Source organism: Podarcis muralis, chromosome 6 (assembly GCF_964188315.1).
Source record: "Podarcis muralis chromosome 6, rPodMur119.hap1.1, whole genome shotgun sequence".
Taxonomy (NCBI): Eukaryota; Metazoa; Chordata; class Lepidosauria; order Squamata; family Lacertidae; genus Podarcis; species Podarcis muralis.
Genome location: NC_135660.1, coordinates 92,412,983 through 92,435,153, shown reverse-complemented (window position 1 = coordinate 92,435,153; position 22,171 = coordinate 92,412,983).

Here is a 22,171-nt window from a genome sequence, read left to right as displayed (position 1 = left end):
TTCTCATGAGGTTCTTTAAACCAAGGCATGCTTTCCCATAGCAGCGGGGGGCTCAATTTACAAATGGAACGCACTCAACAGGAAGTGAAACATGTTCTGCTTCCGAGGCAAAGTTAACAAACCAAAACACCTACTTCTGGGTTTGCAGCGTTCTTAATCCAAGTTGTTCATAAACTAAGCTGTTCTTAAACCAAGGTACCACTGTCGTTGTTTATTTCCTTGACATCTGGTGGGAGGGCGTTCCACAGGGCGGGCGCCACTACCGAGAAGCCTGATAACAATGATAGTCTTCACTTTGTTATTTTAACCCATGTGCAACAGTACTCATCCTACATGCTTATTTTATAGTTTTGTTTTCCATCCTTTAATTTTTGTTAAAAGGTGAAGGTAAAGGGACCCCTGACCATTAGGTGCAGTCGCAGATGACTCTGGGGTTGTGGCGCTCATCTCGCTTTATTGGCCGAGGGAGCCGGCGTACAACTTCTGGGTCATGTGGCCAGCATGACAAAGCCGCTTCTGGCGAACCAGAGCAGCACACGGAAATGCCGTTTACCTTCCCACTGGAGTGGTACCTATTCATCTACTTGCACTTTGACATGCTTTCAAACTGCTAGGTGGGCAGGAGCTGGGACCGAGCAACGGGAGCTCACCCTGTCGCGGGGATTCGAACCGCCGGCCTTCTGATCAGCAAGCCCTAGGCTCTGTGGTTTAACCCACAGCGCCACCCGCGTCCCTAATTTTTGTAGGTTGTTATAATTGTTCTCTCTGTGTTGTATACATTATAAAAGGAAAGAAACAAGTAAATAAACTTAACCCAAAAAATCCAATCCAACAGGAGTTCCCCCTGTTAATAAGTGAAGGAAAGGGGAGGGGTGAAATAATCTCTAACAGGAGAGGAGAGACGTCACAAAGGTTTTGGAAATGTGTGAGGGTCTTGCCAATCTTGTCTCTGAAGAACTTAAATCAAGGGTAGTCTGCCTAGTCCCCACCCCCACCCCTTCACCTGCAACGCAGGTGGGAAGAAATCCTGAACTATCTTGTAAGTCACATGTGAATCTTGTTAGAATTGCCCTGCAGTTGGCTTTCCCCTGGTAATCTTACTTTAAATTGCTCATCAAGCAACATAATCATTAATTTTAATCTCAACAATACCTAGATAAAGAAAATTATTACAGTGGTACCTCGGTTTAAGTACTTAATTCGTTCCGGAGGTCTGTACTTAACCTGAAACTGTTCTTAACCTGAAGCACCACTTCAGCTAATGGGGCCTCCTGCTGCCACCGCGCCGCCGGAGCACAATTTCTGTTCTCATCCTGAAGCAAAGTTCTTAACCCGAGGTACTATTTCTGGGTTAGCAGAGTCTGTAACCTGAAGCGTATGTAACCTGAAGCGTATGTAACCTGAAGCGTATGTAACCTGAGGTACCACTGTATTATTATTATTATTATTATTATTATTATTATTATTATTACCATTATCATTATTACCATTATCATTATCATTATTTGGATCTAAACCCAGAACAGATTACAGGATGTCTGGCAAGACAAAGTACACACACTCTTAGGCATTGAGGGGGGCTTCCAGAATCCTAAAATCATCATATTAACTGATCAAATACCATTTCAAAATGATGAAATAGGGTCAGGGACAATACTTGAAAAAACTGGAAAATCCCTGAGCCAATATATATGACAGGCATCTATTGCTGTCATGAGTTTGACCTTTGACCATATCTGGCTGTTCATCTAACAGGACCTTAAAAGGTGTGTTATGCTGCAAGTTTTTAAAATGGCCATAAATTCTGAATTCCGTGTAGCTTTGAAAAGACACACACAATCTGTGTGTGAGTTGGAGAGGAAACAACACAAATGTCATTTAATTTACATGACAAAGTGCTGCCATTATTTCAGTATGACAGAATGCCACTAAGGGCAATTTCTGAAAATTATTTAAACAATGTAATGAGCTAAATGTCAGCATTAGCTAATTATGTTTATGCTAATTGTTAATTAGTTCTATAATGGAGACAGTCTTAATTAACAATAGTTCCATGTGTATATATGCAGGAAAAGAATGTGTGCGAAGTGGGAGGGAGGGGGGGCTGCTGCTACAAAAAATGTTGAAAGTAATTTAATTCCTTGTAATCTTAAGTGTTTCATTCTAGGCATCAACATGAAAGTTCTCTATGTACTTTGGGGGGGGTTATGTTACCCATTCTTTGTCAGAATTATAAGGCTCCTTTTTATTATTATGTTTGGTTATTATGTTTGATTTGCAAAGTGTGTGTGTGTGTGTGTGTGTGTGTGTGTGTGTGTGTGTGTGTGCATTCCAGGTGGAAAGGTAGGATCCTGTCAACATTACTGCATCAAAGATTGCTAATACAGTGGTGCCTCGCAAGACGAAAATAATCCGTTCCGCGAGTCTCTTCGTCTAGCAGTTTTTTCGTCTTGCGAAGCAACCCTATTAGCGGCTTAGCGGATTAGCGCTATTAGTGGCTTAGCGGCTTAGAAAAGGGGGGGGGGAGAGCGAAAAAAATCGCAAGACTCGCAAGACGTTTTCGTCTTGCGAAGCAAGCCCATAGGGAAAATCGTCTTGCGAAGCAACTCAAAAACGGAAAACCCTTTCGTCTAGCGGGTTTTTCGTCTTGCAAGGCATTCGTCTTGCGGGGCACCACTGTACTCCAAATAAGAGAATATGGTTAGTATATATGACAGAAAATGGAAATTTATTCGTTCTGCTTGCAGTTGCATGTTGAGACCTTTAAACCTCCCCCTTAAATAAATTCAGACAAGACTCAAATTTTGGTTTGGTTTTTGGCAAAATTTAGGCCACAACTTTATTGACTACAGCACGAGTGGTTGCATAGGCTCTGGTTCAACTAGCTCCCTGCACCCTTGCAGGTAGCACTGACCCAGGGCACCAGCATAGGTCAGCCAAGGGTGAACACCTGGATAAGCGGAAAGCCGGGAACTGGCTAACTCCACCCCCCAAATGCCCCCCTGGACTCTGGCACAGGCACAACCCCTTCTCAGTGGTTGACCAAACTATCAAGTCCCTGGATTCCTTTAACGGAATATCCTTCACATAGGGATGGCGAGAGCCTTCTCCCATCCCTATCACATGAACCAGAACCTATCCGCAACCTTACAAGTTGTGACGATTTGCTACGTGGCAGGCGAAACCCAAATGGCAACAGCCAATCAGCAATGTGGGGAAAATTCCTGCCATGCCCCTGTCCCAATGACACACAACACATGCCGGCATAGCAAGGTCAATCGCAAAATGCCCTAAATATAGGGAGAAGTGGATGGGTGTTCCGAATGCACGCGCCGAAAGAGGAAGCTCTGGGTCACGTGCATAGGTGTATATATAGGTCCCTTGATCCATTTAGCCTGCATCCAATTGGCCTGATTGAACCCTGCATCAAGGGACCTACCAATCAGGTGTTGTGGCTATCCAAACATACCCACCCACAACACAGGGTTAGGTTGCTAGGTCCTACCGCAACATGTGCCCTCTTTAAGGGAGGACCCGATTCCACAAGCAGACAACCCTCACTTGCAGATATCTGTGTCTGCAAGCTAATGTTGTTCCTCAATCCAGTTCTTGACCTGAAGGACTTCAGTATTTGTGGTGAGGTCCCACAAACAGGAACAGCCAGCATGATAGCCATGGGGTGTTCAATGATATCATTTCCCCTTAATTTTATTTTTCAGTTTCTGAAAATAAATATAACAAACAATCCCCATATGTTGTTGTTTAGTCGTTTAGTCGAGTCCAACTCTTCGTGACCCCATGGACCAGAGCACGCCAGGCACTTCTGTCTTCCACTGCCTCCCGCAGCTTGGTCAAACTCATGCTGGTAGCTTCGGAACACTATCCAACCATCTCGTCCTCTGTCGTCCCCTTCTCCTTGTGTCCTCCATCTTTCCCAACATCAGGGTCTTTTCCAGGGAGTCTTCTCTTCTCATGAGGTAGCCAAAGTATTGGAGCCTCAGCTTTAGGATCTGTCCTTCCGTAAACACTCAGGGCTGATTTCCTTAAGAATGGATAGGTTTGATCTTCCTGCAGTCCATGGGACTCTCAAGAGTCTCCTCCAGCACCATAATTCAAAAGCATCAATTCTTTGAACATTCCATAAGTATACAGCGTAAATAATACAGGTTTGTAGCTTGACCACAACACATGGAGCAGTTTTTTAGTATTTGCACTGGAATGGTGTGGGAATGTTATTCAACCATTTCCTTGTGATTGTCAGATCATTCAAACAAACAAAGTTTAGCCCCCCTATTAAGCTCGGCCTGGTTGGAGGACTACCGGTAGTTTGGTAGCCAAACTGGTCCAGCTGGTGGATGTATGAAGAATGGATCGAATGTGAAAATGGGGTGAAGAAGAAAATGGGAATACAAAGGGGACTGCACACCAAGAGAGGGGCTTAAGAATTAAAGCTTGGTAGATGTAATATGTGGGAGGTGAAAGATCCAGAAAGTTATGGCATGGACAGAGGGAGTTGGTGGCAGAAAAGGATGGGGACAGGGAGGAAATGGGGGTGCAAAGGGGGACTGCATAATAAAAGAGAGAAGCAGCTTCAGAAATGGGTTTGGGAAGGTGAAAAGCATGTCTGTCAACCGTCCCTTATTTGGCGGGAAAGTCCCATATCCCAGCGCTGTGTCCCGCTGCTGTCCCTTATTGATGATGTCCCTTAAATTTCCCGGGTTTCAAAGGAAGCAGCTCCTCTCCCTCCCTCCCTGCCAGCCAGGGAGGAGGGAGGCTCCAACTGTGTTGCTTGGCTGCGTTGCTCACCCAAAAAGGAGTCTAAGAACGACTGGGGGGGTGGAGCTTGGATGCCTTGTGCTGATCAAATCGGCCGTGTTGCCTGGGGACTTGCCTTTGCTCAGCGCTTCCCAGCAGAGAGGTGACAGTGGTTTTCCTTGCTGCATCCCCTTTGCCGGGTTGCTGTGCTGTGGGAACCACCGCTTGAGGCTTTGTTTGGCTGCTGGCTGGGCTTTCTGCCTTTGGCCCAGAGGGGCTCAGAAGTTGAACATAGCTGTGCTCTGAAAATCCCTTATTTTGGCTGCTGGTCCCTTATTTTCGAGGCTGCTGGTCCCTTATTTTCAAATCTGTAAGTTGACAGCTATGGTGAAAAGGGGGCATAGTACTGGAATGGGGTGGGAAGAGGAGTTGCCAAGCAAAGCGTGCAAGGCGGAAGAGCCCTCCCCCCAGTATATAAATATATATATATATTTAAAGACCATGTAGAGAACTAGTATATGATTCTCATCAGTTGTTGGTCTTTCCCTTTCCCTTCTCTTTCATTCCCTCCACAGTTTAGACATGTATGTGTTTTCTGATAAGGACTTGATAAGATCAGAGAGAGAGAGGTTGCCTTGTGTTTTATGGCTCGGGTTGCGATCCTGTGAACGTTTAATGGGAAATAAGCCACACTGAACACAATGAAAGTGTCTTCTGGGTAAATAAAATCCAGCTGGAAGACTATTTGCTTCAGCTGTCAGCCCTGCCGCCATTCCTTCCGCGGTTGTTATTTCTGTTCATCGGTAGAGGTGCTGCTTTCCCCCATCGTGGCCAATAGCTTTAAAATAAGAATTAAGCTAAAATTCAAAGAAATAACTATTTTCCCCCAATAGCTTAATGCCTCCGGCTCATGGTTGCAACACACATTCACCCTAAGGTGATTTGGAAAATTTCTTCTCATGCCTTACAAGCGTGGCACATATAAAACTGCCGCCAGCTGCTCTCCCTCTTCAGTTCTTTAAGGCTCACTCCATGTTTGGTGGAACGATGCTTGACTCCTAGCTTGTAAAAACAAGATGCCTAGTTATGCTGAAGGCTGCTGGTAGCTTTAGGCAACCAGTTTGTTCATTCTGCTCAAAAGACAACCCCTTTCAGCAGGTGGGCTAAGATGCAATGATGGTTCTGAAACTCCCACCTGGGCTGAAGGTATCTCCTTTTTTTAGTTTGTTTATTCTCCTAGCCCTAGCAACCTGTGGACAACAGAAGATTATTCTGAGGTTGCACCTACAATGCAGGATTCCTTTTTTTCCCAAAAAAAGGATTATTGGTTTTCACAATATTATAAACAAACAAACACACAAGACAAACAAACAAAACAAACATAAATCATAGCCTTGTTAAAAATTACAGTTATTAACTTTGTTAAGTGACTTCCTCGCTTCCCCTTGGTTGAATTTCATTGCATGTCCTTTTAACGGTTTTCTAAATCCCATTTTTTATGAAATTTAACTTAAACATTAACATCCTTAAATCTTCACCTTATAGAATTAAACATATTAATTCATCACTTAACATAAATAAAACCCTAAGCCCATTAAGTATCTGCAAGCTATTTCCAGTTAGTTTAACTTAACAAATTTAACTAAATAATCGTTAAATTTCTTCCATTCTTCCTGATTCCATTCTTCCAATACTACAATACAGGATTCCTGCAGGATTCCTGCAACCTTGATGCAAACAAATGTTGTCCCCATCTTCAAAAACAGGAAAAGGAAGACCTAGGTAATTACTGACTGGTGAGCTTGACATCAATACCAGGAAAGGTCTTAGAACAGATAAACAGTCAGTCTGTGAGCACCTTAGAAAAAGGATGCTGTGATTACTAAGGCCCAGCATGGGTTTCTCAAAAACAAGCCATGCCAGTTGAATCTCATTTATTTCTTTGATGGAGTTACAAGCTCGGTGGATCAGGGGGATGCTGTGGACATAGTGTATCTTGATTTCAATAAGGCTTTTGAAAAAAGTCCCCATGATATTCTTTCAGAGAAGCTGGTAAAGTGTGGGCTGGACAGGATAACTGTTAGGTGGATTTGTAGCTGGTTGACTGACCAAACCCAAAGAGTGCTCATTAATGGTTCCTCATCATTCTGGAAAAAATGACAAGTAGTGTGCTGCAGGGCTTTGTCCTGGGCCTGTTGTTGTTCAACATCTTCATAAATGATTTGGTTGAAGGTATTGAGGGATTGCCCATCAAATTTGCAGCTGACACGAAACTGGGACAGGGTAGCTAATGGATTCAGCTTCTTCTGTGTACTATATGCACATTCTTCTGTGTACTATATGCTCCTGCCAACCTAGCAGTTCAAAAGCACGTCAAAGTGCAAATAGATAAATAGGTACTGCTCCGGCGGGAAGGTAAACGGCGTTTCCGTGCGCTGCTCTGGTTCGCCACATGACCACATGCTGGCCACATGACCCGGAAGCTGTACGCCGGCTCCCTCGGCCAATAAAGCAAGATGAGCGCCGCAACCCCAGAGTCGGCCACAACTGGACCTAATGGTCAGGGATCCATTTAACATTTACTTGTAAAAACATTCCACTGGGGCTTAACTTTGCATAGGAAATTCAAATTAAGCAGCAAGTTCCCCTGGGCAAGATCCTGAAGTAAATAGAGATGCACAAAAACAAAGTAGTATTCTGATGCAGCTCCCATTCATTTCAACGGAGCATCCCCCCCCCTCAAATAATACCCTGATGGATTGTACCCGTTATGACTATCTGTGACAACTGAAGACATGCAATATAGCTACTGCATGAACAAATGAACAAACTGCATTCAGGAAATCATTGTGCGTTGCAGCTTGCCCAGCGCAATATTGATACTCTATTCTTCTTACACTTAAATGTTTATACCTTAACAAATATATTCTCCACTGAAAAGACTGCCTGATATAATAGCAAGAAATCTGTACTGAACCCAAGCAGCAACAGATTACTGGGGTTGCCTGAATTACTGTATGCTATTACAGTATTTTAGGAACCTGTAATACCCGCCATTACTTTCCCATGTGAGAGCCCTCAGACTGACTTGCGGTTGCCATTTCTTCTTCTTTGGCAAATAAATATTGCAGTGTATCCAATACAATCAGCAGAGTGTAACCGGAGCATATGAGTTTTAGCACAGATAATTAAAGCCCAGCGTTCTCCTTTGTAACAATTACGAGTACTTGTGGAAACAATGACAAGGTCAACTTGTGAATGAAAGCATCAATCAGAGATTGTGGTGCCTTAATAAAACCATAACCGAACACTTTGGAGAGGGGCGGCCAACAGACAACAAATTGTTCCCTGAGACATATGTTTTCTTAATGATGTAAATGTGGAGCAATCACACATTTAGTAGGTTTACCTAATTAAGACCAATTTTGCCCATTTGGCTCACTTTGTGGGACTCTTTATGCTGAGTGATGAGGACCATGGGCTTCTCAAACAGAAGCTTATTTTTCTATCTAAGCTTCAAAAGCAGAGGCGTACCTAGGCCCCTTTGCAAGGAGATATGTTGGCACCTCCAAATTCCAGGAGAGACCATGGACCAGAAACTGAAAAAGTTTGCACTTTTGTGCTCCACCAGTGACTTCCTCCAAGGCCACCAGGGTCAGGTCTGCTCTCCTCCTCCTCTGTTGGTCCATCCATCTGCCTACCTTCCAGAGTGATGAGGTGCAATTTTGGCGCTCCACTGAGCCTGTGCCCTTGGCAGAGGCCAACCTAACCAGCTCCTAGGGATGCCCCTGTTCAGAAGTTCTTTCTAGGATCTTTGTGCTCAAGGGAGTGTGAAGGTACGTTGGGTTGACGTCATAAAATAATCTGAAACAGCAGAAAACTAAATGCGAGTAGTTTAATGTCTCTAAGCCGAAGAGTTTTCTTAAAAATGCTGAATAACATACAAACTATCTCATGCACGTCTACTCAGAAGTACGCCCCACCAAGTTGGCTTACTCTGAGGTAGGGATTTAGCTTCCTTCCTTCCAAGGCATGCTGGGGCAAGCAATGGATTTTGTTCAGCAGGAGATGCTGCGCACCTTGCAACTTGTTTTGTAAAACCTGGAGTGGAGCTACTCTAGGCTCTGGCAATGGGACACGTAAAACACTGAGTGGATTCCCATGACATTGCAGTGATTACTGTCTGTTGGTACTACAGCCACTAACTGCTTCTGAGTTTTTTCTGGGCATTCTGATAAAAGAATAGCCATGGTTAAGTCAGGGACCGGACTGAGGAGGAATGGTGGAGACCCAGAGAAGAAGACGACAGCATAGATTTAGAACAGTGGTTTGCAGAAGGTCACAGTTCACAGGCTGCAGTGGGGAGAAGCTGGGAAATATTGGGAGAGGAGCAGGAGAAGGCAGAAGCACTAGGGGAGAGACAGCTGACAGACTCAGTGTCTTTAGAAAGCATGTCAGACCCCCCCTCTCTCCTGGGTCCCGGCGGGCATTGAGAGTAGGAGAACAGAAAGCTCAGAGGCAGAAAGCTCAGATCAGCCGATGTGGGGATGACGTATGAGAGGAGAGATGGAGGGGGTGGGACTTATTCAGAGCAACGCCATTATCCAATAGGCAACAGCCTACGTCTCTCTCTGTGAATATTGAATAAAATATCTTGGTAAGAAAGTCTTGTTTTCCTGTTTCTGGCAGTCACCTGTTAGGGAGGGGGATTGGATTCCCTGAAGCCTGACAGGTTCCATGTAACATGTGACTGACAGGCAATGATGGGTTGTATCCAATGCTCAAAATCACAGATGGGCAAAGTGCTGTATTGCTCATGACCAATTTGCAGGCATCTGATCAGCCACTGTGAAGACAGGATGATGTGCTGCTATTATTATTATTATTATTATTATTATTATTATTATTATTATTATTATTATTATTATTATTATTATTTCTATTCCGCTTTATATTTTAAATCTCAAAGCTGTTTACAACACATTAAATAAAACAATCCAGAATAAAGCAAAGTCAAGCTTCGAGGAAAATATTTCAGATCTTTCTCTGACATTTTGCTTTCCCCCTATTTATCTGCCTACTTCATGTATAGAGCTGTCCCATAGCGGAAGTACCACTGGCCTGATGCAGCAGGTTCAGTTTGTGACGTTATGCTAGCCCTGCTCATTAAAATTAATGGGCCTAAGTTGCTACTGTTTCTTAATTGTAAAGGGTCTACTCTGAGTAGGATTCACATTGAATGCAAGGTGTTCTAAAAGAGTCTCTGCCATTTTTTGCATTGAAAGAAATTTACGATGAAATAGAAGCACTTTTTAAAACAGAATATACTGTCTTATATAAGAATAAGAATAAGAATAAGAAGTATGAAATTAGGTTAAAGGTGTGTGAAAGAAAGCAATAGAAGTGGAAAGAAATTGCAATTGAGTAGATTGGAAGTCTAAGACAAAGGTGGGGTGAGGGGTGGTGGATGGTGATGGGAAAATGAATTATTCGTGGGATTGAGTGTAGGTATGTTTGAACACTTTTAAGGATTGTATGAAATGTATGTTTGTATGCGTGTATATTTGTAATATATGTGTATTAAAAATCCTTTTTAATTAATAATAAAAATTAATAAAAAATAAAAATAAAACAGAATATACTGTCAATCCCAATGAGGACTTGAATGAGAATCATTTAAGGCAGAGGGGAACTTTTTTTATGAAGCTGATGACAAGAAACCTATTTTAGAAGGTGGGGGGGGGATAGTTATACAACACGGACAGCAGGGAGATTCTAAGAAATCCGTTTTGGACTCATTCTGGTGTTTTTTGTATAGCATATAATCCAGGCAGAGAAAGATGACGAGCATTGAAGAATTACTGGGTATTCGGATGCTGGATTCTGATGTTTTTGAAGATGAATTGCAACACTTAGTGCATTTTGTCAGCAACGAGGCCTTTATATCACCAAAGTCTCCCACTGCACTGTACGAGCTCATTATTGGTGGTTTGAGTGTCCCATTTCCAAATACAGAGACACTTCATTAAAAGCTTTTAACATTACCCATATCAAATTCAACTGGTGAAAGATTGTTCAGCACTCTTAAATGCATGTGTAAGTTTTCACTCTCCTAACAAGAGCATTTAACAAGTTTGGCAGTTTAAGCAATCAAAAGTTCTGCTTTGCAAGATGAAATTATGGGAAGTGCAATGGAAAGGTAGAACAAAATGCATATAAATTGTATTACTATGAATATCCTATTAAAAACTATGAATGTTAATTCATTCTGTTCCTTTAAATAAAGTTCATTTTGGGGTTAAGAGAAGTGCTTTCTTTTTACCTCTCTATATACGGGTATATTATGAATTAGAAACAAAAAGTTCTGTTTTTTATGTTATTAACAAACTCATACTTATGGCTTTAGCGCTGTTGTGTTTTCAGACATAGTCACATGATCTAGGTGGGTGAATACAGCCTCCCCATAGGACTATACACAAAGTCCTGTAGACCACAAATCTCCCACTGTTCTAGATTCTGCCATCTGCAAGGGTGAGCACGGGTACTTGATACCCATTGGAAAAGCTGCCCCATGCTTATGTTATCCATGCCTTTTCCTCCCTGCACAGGCCCCAGGTGAATGAAGGAGCAAGTGTTGCCCTCCTACCCAACGTCAATGGGAAAATGTGGATTCACCCTGACCTTGCCAGCTCTGCTTAATGCAGTCTCAACCTGCAATAAACATTATTGTTTTTGGAATGAAACCAGTTTCTCGGGGGCAAAGAGTATGTGATAGATCTAGACAAGGGGTCAGCAACCTTTTTCAGCCGTGGGCTGGTCCACCATCCCTCAGACCTTGGGGGGGGGCCGGACTATATTGGGGGAGGATGAACGAATTCCTATGCCCCACAAATAACCCAGAGGTGCATTTTAAATAAAAGCACACATTCTACTCATGTAAAAACACCAGGCAGGCCCCACAAATAACTCAGAGATGCATTTTAGATAAAAGGACACATTGTTGTTGTTGTTTAGTCGTTTAGTCGTGTCCGACTCTTCGTGACCCCATGGACCAGAGCACGCCAGGCACTCCTTTCTTCCACTGCCTCCCGCAGTTTGGTCAAAACCATGCTGGTAACTTCGAGAACACTATCCAACCATCTCGTCCTCTGTCGTCCCCTTCTCCTTGTGCCCTCCATCTTTCCCAACATCAGGGTCTTTTCCAGGGAGTCTTCTCTTCTCATGAGGTGGTCAAAGTACTGGAGCTTCAGCTTCAGGATCTGTCCTTCCAGTGAGCACTCAGGGCTTATTCCCTTAAGAATGGATACGTTTGATCTTCTTGCAGTCCATGGGACTCTCAAGAGCTCCTCCAGCACCATAATTCAAAAGCATCAATTCCTCGGCAATCAGCCTTCTTTATGGTCCAGCTCTCACTTCCATACATCACTACTGGAAAGGACACATACTACTCATGTAAAAACACACTGATTCCCGGACCATCCGCGGGCCAGATTTAGAAGGCAATTGGGCCACATCCGGCCCCCAGGCCTTAGGTTGCCTACCCCTGATCTATACAGTGTGAGGACTACATGGGGGCTGGGACCCAAGTATTCATTCTCCATTGATTCTAGAATAAAGTATTGTGTGTGTTCATCCAAGGTCTCAGGAAAGGTTACAATTGCAAAATATGCAAGTATAAAAACAAAACCATTACAATGATAGAACAAAATTGTTCCAAACTAGAAAGAACAACCATAAACTCAGCAAGAAAAGTGTGTCCCCCAAAGCAAACTATCTTATCTGTTGAAAGGTGTGGGTAAAGAGGTGGGTCTTAGATATATATTTTTGGGTTTTTACTGGGGGAAGGGCATCCCCTTAGGATAACTGAAAATGCATCTGCCCCCAACTTCACTTTCAAATTCAGAGACTGGGGGAAAGACAAACACGAAGCATAAAGCCAAGAACCAAAAGTTGTCTCTTCCCTCAAAGGAATGTAAACAGTGATTTTGTGAGGTCCAACAGAACACCACACCAGAACAAAGAGATAGAAAGAGAAAGTGAGAGACCAAGACTCTCCTGGCCTGACTATTAAAGTCAGCATAACCTTGACAGAAAGGATAACAGAACCAGTTTAAACCAGCTGTACTCAGCTTCCCGGAAGGAATAACCCAAACATCAGAAACCTTCTGCCTGCTTCTTCCACATGGAAAGAAACCTTCCAGAACACTCTTGAATTAAGTAGAATAGGAAAGATCTCTACACATCAGATCAATACTTTCTGTACTAAGAAATGCAAATTGACAATATTTGCATTCTCACCTGCTACCTCTCTCACACTTGTCCTGGGCCAGTGGCGTAGCGTGGGTTGTCAGCACCCGGGGCAAGGCAAGTAATTTGCGCCCCCTAACCCATGGATTTGCGCCCCCTAACCCTAACCCCCAGATGTTGCGCCCGGTGCGGCCGCCCCCCCCCCTGCACCCCCCACACTACGGCACTGTCCTGGGCCTAATGAACATGCCAGAATCTGGCTCTGGTTTCTTGGAATCTGCTTCATGTGATGATGGCTCCCTTCTGTTTTCAGTCTGGGTTGAGCCCTACGAAACAACCATCTAAGATTGATAACCCTTGGAGAAGGAGGACTGCCCAGGCCTGCAACTGTGACTAGTTACAATGTTGGGCAGAACCCAGCACACTTGGATATGACTGTGGTGGATTTTGGTTTTCATTGTAATTGTTCATTTAAAGATACATTGAATTTGATGGCACTGTGGTCACGGTTCCATATTGGTTCAGCTACAATTACACCGGGTCCTGGGCACCATCCCTCTGCTCACTCCCATCTGTTCTAGGACACAGTCATTTGTGGTATATAGCACTGGAGATAAGAGAGTGTTCTGGGCACCCCATAAAGTTGGGGCTGAAAGACACCCTCCCAATGCTACTTTCTGGACTCCATCCCAGAGGTACGATTGGAACTACTGTAACACAATGCGCCCAATTCCCATTCCTTAGAGCTGGTCCAAGAGGATGCTATGGTCAATAATAAGCTCTATGAATGATATTTGAAAACTGTGCCTAATAATAATAATAATAATAATAATAATAATAATAATAATAATAATTTATTATTTGTACCCCGCCCATCTGGCTGGGTTTCCCCAGCCACTCTGGGCGGCTTCCACAGAAACCAAAAATACACTAAAATATCACACATTAAAACTTCCCTCAACAGGGCTGCCTTCAGATGTCTTCTAAAAGTCAGTTTATTTCCTTGACATCTGATGGGAGGGCGTTCCACAGGGCGGGCGCCACTCCTGAGAAGGCCCTCTGCCTGGTTCCCTGTAGCTTTGCTTCTCTCAGTGAGGGAACCGCCAGAAGGCCCTCGGCGCTGGACCTCAGCGTCCGGGCAGAACGATGGGGGTGGAGACGCTCCTTCAGGTCTACTGGGCCGAGGCCATTTAGGGCTTTAAAGGTCAACACCAACACTTTGAATTGTGTTCGGAAACGTACTGGGAGCCAATGTAGGTCTTTCAAGATAAGCCAGTTTCCTTACTGGATTCCTCCATCCAGGTATTGCCAGTTTTGACAACATCCATCACATGTTCTGGGGTGACTGAACCCAGTCCATCTTGTTCAACAAATGGTCAAAACTGACATTGTCAATTATCTGTTTGAGAGTTCACGGGAGAGCATGCCTGCTCTTATGTGTGAAGCCTCTTTGCACTTGAGAATCTGTGGATCCTGATCTTCGTTCTTCTGGGTGCCAGAAGACATGACCCAAAGCACACACAGCGCCCAAAGAAGAAAAACTCTTTGAAATAGGGCTGTGCTAAAACCCATCCTCCAATTTGCCACAGCTTTTATTCCCCCTGCAAAGAGGCTTCAATGTTTCCGTCTCATTCTCAGAGCATTTTAGAATTTCTTCATTCAAAGGTTTGACTTAAAATAAAAATGAACAGTTGTCAGGCACACATGAGGCTTGCAGGAGAATGCAGCTTAAGATGTTATAGTGTTTTCAGAAAGCACTTGCACCCATGTGGACTGCAGGGTGCTGAAATAGACGGTTTGCAGAACGAAAGAAAGGGCACTCACAAAGTAAGCTAAGTGCAATTTAAAAAAAACCTACATACCACCCATGAGAATCTCAGAATGGTAATTTCATATGCAATTTATTTTGGCATTAATTGCTGTAGAAAATAAAATGCAAGGCTTTTTGGCACAGCGCTAATTTAAAATGAAAAGTTAGATCATCACTGCAATGTGAAAAGGTTGAACATGCCGCTTTTTTTCCAAAATGGCACCTTTAAATAAATGAAGCCAATGCTTCAATAAAAAGTGGCCATTTATGCCTTGCCCTTGTTTCATTTCTGTTAACAGCAAAATGCCTGTTTCCGGTGCCTTGTTTCATTATTCCCTTCCCTTTTGTTTCATCAAATGAAAATATTATTTATGTGAGAGTTGAACAACATGTTTTATTGTACTATTTTTCTCGTGGTTTTATTGGTAAAGATAGCATGATTTTATGTGTTAAACAGCGGTGGTGACTAATTTCCCTAAACTGAAAAATGAGAGGTTCAAAGTTTAATTCTTTACACACAGTAGGTTTTGTTTGCTTGTATTGGGTGGGAATAGGTGGTTACGGACAAGAAGCAGCTTGTATAAAATTCAAGTTGTCCAGTGCATAATAAAAATGAACTTCTGCCAATTGCCCAAATGTTCTTCCAAAACAAGACCTTTGGCCCTTCAGAGGCTGCTGAACTGAATCAGCCCTAACAAGTGTGGCCAATGGCAAAATGGCAAAGGATAATGGGAATTGTAGTTCAGCAACAACTGAAGTGCCAAAGGGCCACCCATTACAAAGTCACAAAGAGTAGAGGACAGGTTCACACGCAGAACAACATAAGCTCTCATGTTGGTGAGGACAAAGGTTTCCAAGATTTCACAAACTCCCCTTGCTAGCCATTCACGGTACGTATAACAATGGAAATTAAGAAAATGTGTATCCAGGCTTTAGATAAAAAAACAAAGTAAGAAAACCATGAAAACTTATGGAAAAATAAATCAAATGTATTAGATAGCATATATTTTGACTGTTTCCTAAATATATATCTATTTATCTATGGAATTTTTTTTAAAAGTAGCAAAAGTCTAGTTCGCCTGACTGAAAATTTTGATATATTTATTGCCTTGTTTCAAAGTGATGGAGTACATAATGGCAGAATATATATGATAAGTAACCTCCTTCTGGATAGGAATGTCCTCTCTGCTTTCAGAATCTATGTAAAATAATAGCATCGGTTAGCAAACCTAGAGATACTCAGGAAGCAGAAGACTTAAATTATACTGATACAGTTTAACGTGGGATTTTCCAAAACTGCAGATAAAATAATTTCGGGGGGTTTGCATCTATAGAAAAGTCATGGGTGTATAAGCAAAACGCAAATAATTTGGCTGGCATATTTATAAGGTGGTTTTAAAACCCCTCACCTAACAACCTTGAAGGAAGCCAGCTGTATTTAGTCCAATCTTTATTAATATGTATTTTAATAAATTCACTGTACAAAGGTTGGAACTGCAGTATCCAAGACAAGAATATAGAAAATTTATTAGAATCTGGTGAAGAGTGGATAAACATCCGGCGAGCCGGGTCCGGTCCAGAGGCTGTCACGTGACGGTGTCTTTCAGGGTGAGCGCCCGCGCACAGACACGTGTCCAAAAACAGAACCCCTGTGGGAATGCGCCCTTCTAGTCTGTTTGTTCTTTAATGGGCTTGTGAAATGTCCACCTTCTTTGCAGTGCAAGAATATGAGGCATCTTTGATGTTCAGAAAGGAAAAGGGCCCCCAGCAGGTTTTTGGGGAGCCAGGGGGTGCCCTGAGCGTCCAAAATGCTGTTTCTGCTCCGGTCTCTGCCCCTCCTCGTTTTAGTGAGACACCTACCAAGGCATGGGGGGGTTGTTTTGCTTTTTAAAAAAAAAAATGATTGAATGTTTCTTTAAGCAGAATGTTCTCCCGTTGCACAGGAGGATCCTGGGCACTTTTTAGGCAAAAGCAGCCGGAGCTGCGGCGTCCCCGGCGGGCGCAGGACGCTTCTGGGCGCAGGCAGCCGCGCTCTCCCGCTCTGTCTAGCTGAAGTCGGTTGTCTATTTGTTCCTTCACGGCTCCTCGTCCTTAGATTAGATTTCTCCTTTCTCATTACCAACCTTAATAGACCTTTCAGACCTAATTCCAGCCCCAGATATTATCTGACCCGTATAATTAATTAATTATAGCCCAAATATTATAGATTATTAAAAATAGCATAACTAATAGTGTAATATCTCAAGCTGTCGACTTTAATAGTCAACATTGTCTTGGTCTCTCTTATCAGGCTGCGACACCCGGTGAGAATATTGATTCCTGGTAATTTTAACCATCATCTGCCATCCTGATGGGTAATTGTCAGATTTTCACCCGAGTCAACGCTCATTTGAAATCGTTAAACCGTCGGCAGAGCTCCCGGTTGATCTTAATGTTTCCTTTTTCTCCCCCTTCAATATGTTGCAGCAACCGAGAGGAAAATAAATAGAGGAGGGGAAAAGAGATAGTTGTGGCAGGGAAAAGCCATCTGATTCTCCCCTCGCGCTCGCTATCTGACAAAAAGGCGAGCCTTACGAATGGTCCCGGCGGCTAATTTTGGCCTCTTTTGTTTTATTTCGAGATCGGCCCGGTTTTATTTAAAGCAAGAAGAGGGGGAACCTCCCTCTCGCTCCCCGAGGGGAGGCGGCAGCCAGGCAGCGGCTCTCGCCGTCCCTTACGCGGCTGCCGGCTGCCGGGCAAGCGCGCACGCTAGCCCGCTCGGGGCTCCAGGCTGCGCGGCGCCTCCCCTCGGGCTCAGCCGGTCACTTCGCCGGGCTGGCGGGGCTTCTGTTTGCGGGCTCCCTTTGAGTTTAGGATCTGGGCCTTGGAGAGGAAGAAACTCCAGCAACCAAGCGGGGCTGGCGCACCTCTAACTGCACAGCTCCTGTTACAGATAGGTAGCCGTGTTGGTCTGCCATAGTCAAAAAAAATTCCTTCCAGTAGCACCTTAAAGACCAACTAAGTTAGTTCTTGGTATGAGCTTTCGTGTGCATGCACACGAAAGCTCATACCAAGAACTAACTTAGTTGGTCTTTAAGGTGCTGCTGGAAGGAATTTTTTTTGCACAACTCCTGTTTTGGTTTCATTTGGAAAGGCAAAACGCGCAGTTCCGCTACCGAGGCCCTTGGGGATCTTTGGGTTTGTTCAGATTCGGGGAGGGGGATCGTTATGCAGAGTCAGAGGCGGATCCCTGCGCCCTAACAGGGACAGATTTCGGAGAGGCAGCCTGGCCTCTCTGAGGGATCTACCCGGGTCGAGATGAGTGACGAGGGGAGGGGATCCTACAGAAGTCAGAGGGCAAGAGACGAAATCATTCCGACGGCATCAATGCATGGCAACAACATTTATATTAATAGTCTGTTTCAACTCCGGGGACTGGAGAGATCAGGTGTGAGGTCCGATCAACAGAGGAGGGGTGACGTTAGGCAGGATTCTGGCTGACTCTGGTACAGGGGTGATCAACCACGTAAGAGGAGCTGAGCCGAGACGTCATGGGAGAAGCAGGCACTAGCAGGGTCCGCGAGGGTGGGCTGGCGGGGAAGAGATCCTTCTGCGCGCGCGCGTGAGGTTCCCAGGCCCCCATCCCCGAGCGCAGCACCCCTGGATCCTGCAAGCCCAGCTGCCAGTGCGCGCCTCTTTCCCCGGGAAACCAGCGAGAAGGGGGGGGGATACCCCCGTTTTAATAGGCCCTCGGAGGATTTCCCGGAGCATTATTTAAACTTCTAATTATGATTCATGCGTGTGATAATATTAATTTAATAATCAAGGAGATGTGCAGGAAGCATTAACCTCAATTAAGCTCATTACTAGCCTAACCTGAAAATCCCCTGAGCTTTTAAATCTTCCAGGATGAAGAGCTGACAATGTATTGATAGAGGGCAAGATCAGCTCCAGAGCCTCCTTCCCTCCCACCCACCCACCCCCCATTCCATTTGTTGGGGAGAATTAATGTCTCTTTGACTGGGGCTTGATTAGCAATTTAAATAATTTTTAACCTTTATCGTCAAAACAATCTCTGCTCGCGTCATTTCAGGAAGTGGGAGAAACCCAAACAACGTGGAGCTCATCTCGTTGTGTGCCAAATACACACACACACACACACACACACACACACACACACACCCGCTTGGTTATGTCCGGAGCGAAGGCCTGTGCCCTAATTCGCGGGGGCAAAAAAAGTGGGGACGAGGAGAACCAGCTGGTTTTGCCACTGCTGAGAGTTTTATAAGAACCTGCGAGCAATAATTTTAAAAAACTCCAATAGCCGGACCTCTTTCTCTATCTTGAGCCACAAAGTGTCTGGGACTCAGCGAGGTGGGCAGAATGGAAAAGTACCCACGAGAAGTTTAGCTCCTTGCACGCGCAGAGGTTTCCTGCGGTGTCCCGGGACGGTGCTGCTTTTCAAAGGGACTCGGTCCTCCCCAAAAGCCCCAAACGGACAAGAGCAAGAAGTCCTTTCCAACCCAGCCTATTTAGAGACTGCCTAGGGGGCCGGGCTAGCTGGCGTATTTACGAAAGGGGGGGGGGGTGTGGAACCACGAGGCAAGCAGAAACCAAACGGATGCTGCTAATTTTTTTGCTGCCAATTCCCGACGCGTTTCCAACACGAAATTCCTTCCTCGGGGGAAGCGAATCAGCAGCAAAGCCAATGGAAGAACAATATTCAGGTTTGCGATTAGGACCGGTGCTGGACAGCAGCAGCCTGCTGTTGTTTCATTCGCTTCGTTCCAGGTTCGTTTTCCCTGAGGAAAGACTCTCAGGATTGAAACGTTGTTTAACCGTAAATGTTGGATCTGGCCCAAGCAATCATGGTTACATCACTGTGCCTGGAGATTTTCAAAGTGCCCAAAAAATGGTCCCTGCCCCCTAGGAACTACCAGTCTATTATAACTCAGCACAATGATGCCTGAAAGGGACTGAAAGTCAGGGATAAAGAAAGCAAGGCTATGTCCTTCTCTCAGCTGCAAATACTTCTAGCTGTTCGACAGTGGAGCGGACTCCCTCGGGAGGTTGTGGACTCTCCTTCCGTGGAGGTTTTTACGCAGAGGTTGGATGGCCCTCTGTCATGGGTGCTTTAGCTGAGATTCCTGCGCTGAAGGGGGGTGGGCTGGATGACCCTCGGGGTCCCACCAAACTCTCCAATTCTAAGACTTAATTGCAGCACGGGAGTTGTACCAAAGAACTGACAAGCTCAGCTGCGCTTTGCAACCGGGCGCTCCTCCGGTTGAAGCTACCCCGAGTGAGTGGCGAGAGTAAAAACGGGGCAGCCCTCGCGTGCCATAGGGTGCAAGCGATGCTCTTTAACCAAAACCTGGTCGTCGTGCTGTTGGTGTAAAAGCTGCTTGTCTTTCTGCTTTCACCAGTGGAAATGTCTCTGCGTTTTGCAAAGTGTGTGTTGTGGGTGGGGGGGGGAGAAGTTCAAGCAGAACTGAAAGCGTCTGGTGGTTCTTCTGGGGCAAAATGACCCGCCTGGCTGTGCTTTTCTTGCCAGTACACAGTCCTCATCGTATTGGCCGTCGCTGCGCTCTCGGGAAATGATGGCGGCCTCGAGGAAGAAAGAGAATCGTTTCTTTACGCGGCGCTCCAAATAAGTGCAGCCGAGACAGGACAAAGGGCGAACGCGCGACGGGTGCCCTCGTCTTTTCCCGTCAGAAATGTTACAGGCGTTGAACTAGGCACGGGTTTAAATTCATTAATTAACTAATTGGCCGGTTTGGGAAGAGACGCCTTCCCTCCCCGCCCGCGTCTCCCACCCTCTGAGCACCTTGGGGTGCAGGGCGCGCAGGACAGCCGCCCTCCCCCCGGCCGGAGCCGGGCTTCTCGGTACCCCCAGCCCGGGGCCTGGGCGCGTTTCTCCTTCCCCCGCGATGACCTTTCCGTGCTCTCGGCACACGTTTCTGATCAATGCTCGCGGCTCGGAGGCGCGGAGGAGGGGGGATGAGCAACCCCCCCTCCTGCCCAGTTTCCCCCCACCCCGTGTAAATCCATCAAAGTGACCTTCCCAATATAACAAGGGCTGCTAAACTGTTTTACCACCACGATAAATGTCCTTAATTACCCTGAGATCTGCCTGCGCCGCTGCAGGGCGATGATGAATGGAGGAAAAGAAAAGGTTCATTTGTTGACTGGACTTGGGAAGATCTAATTAAAAAGGAAGTTTGGCGCTGAAACTCCGGAGCGGGACGCGGAACCGGCTGCGGGGAGGGGGTCGGCGGAAGGGGCATGAAAAGACTTTCGGTCTCCAGTCGCTCGGGGCAGAGAACCAAGCGGCTGGCTCGACGCACTGCTGGACCTCGTTTGAAAAGCCCCGGGGCACCCGCGAATCCCACGAGCCCCCTCGGTTGGCCGCAGTTTCTTTTCCCCGGCTCTCTCCTGCCCACCCAACGCGGCGCCCCCCGAGGGCATCGCTCCTAAGGCAGCTCAGGGACAAGACAAGCCGCTGCCTCGCCCAAGAGTCGGGGGGGGCAGCTGGGATTGCCTTCCGGGGCCAGCAGGGCCCAGACGTGCCTGCGGGAAAGGGATGTCCGAGAGGAGAGCCCCCAAGCCAGGGACCCTCTGATCCGGTCCCACCTGCGACCGCCCGGCAAGCGGGAGGAGAGCAGGAGAGTCTTGTCCCTGCTTCGGGCTGCCTTGGCCCCCTTCCCCTCCTGCCCCCGAGAAACGGAAAGGAAGATGTTGTGGCCGCCTGGCTCCTGCCCCTCCTGTGGCCGGGGATGAGGCTGAGACCCGGCCCGAGCGAGAACGGAGATATTATTGCCTGCCACAGCTCGTCCAGGCCCCCAGAATCAGCGCCAACTTTCCCGAGAACAGATAACCGGAGATGGCAGATGGATGGAGATTGCGCAAATGAGCCTCTAATTGACAATCAATTGTGATTAGGAGCAATGGAAGGCCTTCCTTGCGCGCGCCCTGCTCCTTCCTCCTGCCAGGCTTGGGGAGGGGGGGGAGGTGGAGGCAGGAGGCCCAGGAGGCGGCTCCCCGCTTCGAGAAGGTCCCTTTGGGGCCTGTCAGCAAAGACAGAAATCCGGCGTTGGTTCTTCCCCTGGGGGGCTTTGCGTCGGATTAATGCGCAATTAATTGCTCGCCCAAAGTGGCCAAGTTGTGTAAGAGGGGTGGATGGAGATCATGCGGGACGAGTTTTCCCCACGCGTCCTAAATATTACTAAGTCCTAAAGGACCCTTCTTGAGCCGGGGGGGGGGGGCTCCAAGTAAAAAAAGAAAGAAAGGCCTCCCTCGGATACCCGGCGAGCGAGATGTCCAGAAAGAGCCGCGCCGCGCCGGCTCTCCCGCCTGCAGAGACTCCCCTGGGCCCGGCCCACT